The sequence below is a fragment of the Neodiprion lecontei genome, chromosome 6, assembly GCF_021901455.1.
Source record: "Neodiprion lecontei isolate iyNeoLeco1 chromosome 6, iyNeoLeco1.1, whole genome shotgun sequence".
Lineage (NCBI taxonomy): Eukaryota > Metazoa > Arthropoda > Insecta > Hymenoptera > Diprionidae > Neodiprion > Neodiprion lecontei.
Window position 1 is genome coordinate 1,639,754 of NC_060265.1, and position 7,127 is coordinate 1,646,880.

At 42.7% G+C, this 7,127-nt stretch overlaps 1 protein-coding gene across 1 annotated transcript in view; it reads left to right on the forward strand.

Annotated features, from left to right (window-relative positions):
* Positions 1-7,127, forward strand: part of LOC107217059 (soluble guanylate cyclase gcy-33) — an 86,332-nt gene that overhangs the window by 11,822 nt on the left and 67,383 nt on the right. The gene's annotated exons all lie outside the window — the stretch shown is intronic.

The following is a 7,127-nucleotide window of genomic DNA, read 5'->3' on the forward strand; positions in this document are numbered from 1 at the left end:
AAGCCATGCCATGTCGTAAGGTACGATCTCTAATAAAGTGTGAGCTACGCTCGGTTTCGCCATTTAATTATTTTCTGGGGTCAAAGTTGCCAATACTTTATTTACTAGCAATTGCAACGTGCAATTAGTTTAATTGATTTTACTTTTTTTTTTTCACTTAAATAAAGTCTTAGCACCAGTTCATTGTTGCATCAACAGCAAATTATTCCAGATCGATATCTCCGATTTGATTTCTTTTGCAATATGTTATAATAGGCTGAAAATTAAGCGGCATGAATTTTTTTTTTATCTCCTATTAAACGTTTTTAAGGGGGTAAAACCATCCTCCAAAGTAAGGGAGGTCAAGGGGTGATTTGGCAGTTTTTCTTTCTTTTTAATTGACAAAATTACATTTTTCACTTCTCGTTATGAGAAAACTTTTCCAGTTGGATTGGTTAAAAAATATTACGTTCTCGAGGGTGAAACTGATAAAATCACCCCTTGACATACCTTACTTTAAGCGTTTAATGGTAGATAAAAAAAAAAAAAAATACGTGTCGCTTAGTTTTCGGTCTACTATAACACATTAAATAAGAAATGAAATCAACCTTCCATGTTAGTAACACTGACCATGATCAAAAATAAAAGTAACAGATCTATATTATATTCTCTACTTACAGCGACAAAACTAGATTTAATTTTTTACCCAGACCTCTATTTTCGGGTTCGGTAAAAAACGAAAATAGCTACTGTAGTAACTGTAACTTAAAATTTCTCTCAGTGTATAATCCCGCTGCGATGATTTAATTAAATTTCGAGCTCCAAAAGCTTGTCAACTTTGGTATCAGATTGATTTTCATCCTGTCGCAAGATGCTCAATGTATATCACGTCCAACCGACGCGACGTAACCTAAATTGGTTGTCAGAAGTGGATCGTCGCTCATATTTCCTCGGTTATGTATTCATTTTTAAGCTCCCGGAGTCTTTTCGAACTGTCATATTCACGTAAACTCGACGGTCCTCTGTGGTAGTCAATTCTGACCAGGCTGTTCCCTTCGAAATAAACCTCAGTATATCCACTTGTCACAATTTGTTCACGCTATGAACTTTCTCTACTTCCGGAAGGATTTCCCCTTGTCCGTACGTGAGAATTCTTGTTTTGAATGACTAGAAATTCGTCGTTTTGCTGTACTACACTCGGGGAAAGCTGATACATGCTATTCTAAAATTCAGACGAAAATTCGAATCAGTTACTTTGTGGTATAAAAAAAATTTTCTGTTAACCCAGCAAGTAATCTTTGTAAACGTAACTCCCTCCCGCCCATGCCTCTCTCTCTCTCTCTCTCTCTCTCTCTCTCTCTCTCTCTCTCTCTCTCTCTCTCTCTCTCTCTCTCTCTCTCCTCTCTCTCTCTCTCTCTCTCTCTCTCTCTCTCTCTCTCTCTCTCTCTCTCTCTCTCTCTCTCTCTCTCTCTCTCTCTCTCTCTCTCTCTCTCTCTCTCTCTCTCTCTCTCTCTCTCTCTCTCTCTCTCTCTCTCTCTCTCTTTCTCTCTTTCTCTCTCCTTTTCAACTAGCAATCGACCTGATTCCATTCCGCCCCGGCTCCCATTGTGTAACCCATTGTCGAACTTCGCCTTGGTCCAAAACTCCGCAACCCCTTCATTGCGGGGGAAAAAGGAGTCTCCCCCCGCATTTTATGGACCCATTGTAAACCCTAACGTATCACCCCGGGAACCTAAAAAATCCCCTCCAAGTCGGCCTGCCTCATTCTAGGATCCTTAGAGCTCCTTGCCGTCCTGGCGCAACGCGTGTCATCGTTAAAATTAAACCCGAGCTTTCGTTTTCATTGCGTCCCACTTCTTCTTCTCCTCCTAATTTTATACACGTTCAACGATACAGAAATTTTCATTTCAATTACGCGCAAGTTTTCAGAAAATCCAAACCGATAGTTATGTATAGAACGAAGGAAAAGTATATCCTTGTTCAAACTTGAAATTATAAAATTTTCCAATTCGGTGCCGACGACTTCCATAATCAGGATTTATCTTGAATATTTACCTTAGGCAAGAGGTTTCAGGAACGGGGAAATATTTCCAGGAACGATTGCCTGAGATTGGTCGTAGACTCGTACGGATCGCGAAGGGCTCTTCGAGTGGCATTCACGCCGTATTGTCTCCAAATTCGCCAACTTTCGAATTCCATCTCTTACATAGCATGCGTGTCCTGACATAACCGAAGATCCTTTCGAGGCGCGTATCGTCTGCCTGCCTCTCTTATTTCTCACCGATTCCTCCCTCCGTTCATCCTCTTATATTCTATATTTCACCTCACGCGTACCGCGTGGTCTCGTTCACGGTTCGGCTCTGATTGGTTGGGCCGAGTTTATTACCCGTCGTTACGGGCAAACCGTATATCTACAAATCCGCGGCGCCCACGCCGGCATCCTTTCCCCGCACCCGCCGCCTGCTTCTTTCCTTCCCCTTTTGATACCTCGGTTGGAGGCGTTTGATTACGACTCCCAGGCCTCCGGCGCGATGTTTAATTTCTTTGTACCATTCCGCAGCTGCACCGCATCCACATGCTCTTGGTGCACCTTTGCGTACGCCTCGAATAGTAACCAGTACCTACCTACGTAGGCCGTATTCTCTTTGTTCATTTCTAGATATTCCACCGGAGTGCACCGAAATAAGAATAAAAAAACTCAGAGTCCCAATGAAACTGCAACGATCACAAAACACAAGATGAGCTTTTGTGAACCATGTATTTATAAAATTAAACAACACTCAAAAATTTCTAGGGTAAAATCTCACTGTGCGGATGGATCTGAGTTTCCGAACTGCGTTCCAAATTAGACTCATTTCGCGGGGTTTATAAAGCGGTGGTTAAATGGGCGGCCGAAATGGCGTTGCAGGGATGCATCGGCAATAAAGGTGTATGAAATAGGCAGCTCGCTAGGCGATGGGCCGTATCCCGGAATTACGATTCAAATAAATTCTGCAACCTGAAGCCGCGTGCTTCGCAGGGTTGATGTGAGGCCGCGTTGGCATGCGGCCGTTGCATCTGGGATCCATTGCACCGCGTTCGAGCCGCAGGCGGTGCAGACGCGGAGGAACGGATCGGTGCTAAGAATTCCAAGACGACCGTGCGGCTTTAGTGAGAGGTACTCGAGTGCGTTCGAACGCATAAATGACGGATGCGCGTTCTTCGGAGATGTTCGTCCTGGACTCCCAGAGACGACTTGCACCCGCAGCGATGTAAAAGATGACCCGAAATTGGCGTTCTTGATCATCGGGACAATTCGGAAGTAACGGAGCAACGAATGTCGGTGCAAAGTGATGCGAAACCCTCCGAGTGAACACAAACCGAGGATGAAGACTCGGCGAGTCTGTTTCGTGTTGTGTAAACGGACCCCGACTGCACATCGGAACTCTGCTTATTGGGATGCAAAGTTATTCGGTCCGTATGCCGTTCGAGAGGAAGATATCGGAACGGGAAACTGGATCATGATCCGTCGGAGAATAAGACGCCCGTCAGAATTGAATTCACCTCTCAAATCTTCGAGTGAACCTCCGGTAGTTTCAGGATTTATGAAAGAACGCGCGAAGGAAGGCTGATTGATTAAATACTCGGGGTGGTTTCCTTCTTCGCGGCTTTTGGTCCAGCGGTTTTATTGATTACGCTTTGGTTTATCAACTGCGAGATCTCTATGAGACTCCAAATTGCCTCAAACTCGATGCGTTCTTCCTTTGTATTCCACCCTCCTGATCTGATTCATGCCGAGTTTATCCTAAGTTGTTATCGTTAGTCGTACACTCGGACGACTCGTCTTTCATCGCCTCTCTTTCTTCCTTGATACATTTGCAGTATAGCACAATTAAGCTTTTCAAAGCTTTGTCAGAATAATTATTGATATTTCCAATTCATCGACGGATGCAGATGTGCGACTAAAGAAGATGCGAAAGTTCGATTACACTCGAGAGTTTATCGCACCTCGAAAAGCGATTTTTCTTTCGTTCCTCCTCGAAGATAAAAGAATTATTGACGCGAGGTCAGCTGCCTGAATCATTGAACGTTGATGTTGGCTCTTTGTTTCCAAGTCTAGACGTCATCTCTTATGCTTACACGCACGCCAGAAATTCACGATAAGAATTATCCCAACGTAGGTATACAATGTATATATATACATATGTTCACCTAAAGTAATATTAGAAATGGACGAAATCGTTCGTGGCAGACGTTCCCGATGCGTATATCTACACGTACGTACTTTTCTTATACTTTTCGGAAAGCAGCGTTCAATTGCCAGATACGAATATCGTACTAAATCCGTAAAAAGGTGATGGAAGATTCGCAATTGCGTTAATATAGCTCGACTCGCTTTGTTCACCAAATAGAAAAAAGCCAGGGAACGATGCTACGCGTGTAGCTTTCATCGATGTCGACCATTTTCACACGTTTTTATCTCTTCATTCTTTCACGTCGTGGGTTTTCATTAATTTTCTCCTTTCGCCCAGTGTTGAACTTCTAACCATTTTACCATTATTCGAGCATAATTTACGAGCAAAAACGCCACGTGAAAACATGTAAAGGCAGCGATGAACACGCGTCATTATACCCACGTTAAATTCGTCTATTTCTGAACCGACGGAATTTCAATTTAAGGAGTTATGGATCGTTTCGGATGGAGTTTGAAAGAGGAGATTATCCGAAGCGACCCAAAGTCGCGTATAACTTTCCATGTAATTCATAAATTGCTACTTCTATGCGTTTGACTTTTATTGTATTTTGTCAAGCTAAACGCGTTTGTTTTCTCTTCTCGGAAAAAGCTTGCAGCTATTTGTGCTCGACATTTATTCGACTGCGATAATGTATGCCAGGTCGTCCATAAACTAGATCACTGGTTTTAAGCTTTTTTTTTTTTGCCCCCTTCGCCCCCTAAAACATTGTTGCTTTTTCGAAAAAAATTTTATTTTCAAATTCAAATAATACAGACAACAAAACAAGATCGCATAGATAAACATAGCGCATTTTTTAAAAGTAACGTCACTTCGGTGCATTTCACTCCCCCCCCCCCCCCCCCCCCCCCTTGCCGTTACCAACCTTAGGGTTTTTGATTTTAACCCTCACCCCCCAAACCAGTAACGTAGTTGACGGACCATTCCTTAGCCATGTCGCAGAATTTCAAGTACCTACATAGGTGTATCAAAATTCGGTAAATCAATTCAAAACGAATTGAAAATGATGAAAAAAACACATTTCTTTGCTGCTGATTCTTCTTACAAATCTATTGAATCGCACTTGACTGCTGATTCTTCGGTATAAATACACGATCCGTAACCAATTTTCACCACCGTTTACACATACGATCGCTACCATTATAATTCGATGATAAACGATGATCGGCTTACTTTCACCCCTGCAGGAAACCGTCGGTGTGTAAAAAGGGGTGTTTGGATAAAAAAAAGGGCGGGGGGGGGAGGGAGGAAAAAAAGTAAAATACAATTCGTTGATGAGAATCCTGCGGGTAGAGAAGCTCAATTAATGATTATTAAGGATATCAACAGCTGTCTGGGACGGAATTAAAAACAGGTCGATATCACGATATCAAGCATCACGTACACGTAGAACACGTGGTCCCAGAATAGACCGGATGTAAGTGCAGCGCGGCAGCTGATGAAGGCTTTTTAAATCGCCCCTGATGCAGCGAAGGTGCAGCATCGCCGAGATGAAGATTAGCCATGGCGGTTTTCACCGTGTGTTAAGAGTCAAGGGTCGTGCTGCAATGGAGACGGTGAAAAAAAAATAAAATAAAGTAAAGTAAAGAAAAACGAAACTACAGCCTGCGGTAGAAAATGAATGACTTAAATGTTGTTTAGCTGCAGTCCAGGTTTTATCGCCTGCGCGGAACCAGCAGCAACGGCCGGAGACAGAAAGAATAGGTTCGCCGGTTTTTCCATCTCAGTCGCAGATTATTGCGCGCCTCGGGGCGCCGAGATATCCTCCGGAAGATGTGCGATGTCTATATGCCTGCACCTGCATGCGAGGGATAATAACGGAAACGTGTGGACGCGGGATTGCATTGTACAGCAAACTGCATAAGCAATTCATATTTACCGGGGACGATGCTGCTCGTCTGTCCATCCACTCTACGTATACGTCGGCGTATCTTGCGTCGGTGCATATTTATTTAACGCGGGCTATGTGCCGGCTCGCATGGTACGATAAAAATTCATAAGCCGAGCTGCGACGCCATGCAGCCTGCAACCTAACGTGTGTGGGAAAAAGTGATGTCGCAGGGTCCACGTGTCTGCATTTTCTATGCATGCATGCTGATACCCTATTTTTCCTACTAATATTTTATGACGTTCAACGGAATTACTGTTTTCTTGACAAACTTGAAGAAATTTTTATACTTTTCGTACAACGTGTTTGGTTTGTCTAGTTTCAAATTTTTTTTTTTTTCTTTTGATTTCGTATTTCCAATTTATTGCAAAATATTTTCATTTATTCTTCATCTCAAGTTTACATACAAATTGAAACATTTTAGTTTTTACGTTGATCGAAAAGAGAATCGTTTGGAAATATCGCTGGAGAATTGAGACTGATTGATTTTTGAGTCGTACGTCGAACGAGTGCTTCAACAAATTTGTGTTTACTAAGGTACGCGAGGTTTTTTTTTTACAGTGAAATTTTTATCAGACGTTGATTCAACAATTTCTGATCTGGCAGAGGTATGTGGATAACGGGAGAGCCGGTTTCGTTAGTGAACGTCGGTAACGAACCGAATCTCTGATATCCGATGTTGATAAACCGATAAATATTATTCCTACGAGGTGATCGGAACCGATAAATAGCGCTCAGAGTACGCGATCTTTATTTTTGAACACTGTCTTTCAACTTGGGAGAAATTTTTCCGGCCACACTTGACGCGAACGTAATTTATCAGCGGCAGTTAACGTGTGTCGTTGTTTAAGTGTACTTTCTATCCGGACGTTGGGGAGGCAGACTCCGTTTTACTTGCCGTGCGTCGATATAAAGTTCAGCAGCTTAAGCCGTGGGTAAAAACTTGAAAGCTCGCGTAAAATCTTAAATCCTCGCATGGAAATCGGTGTAGCTAAAACCCTGTGAAATGACAATTAAAAATGTCCGAA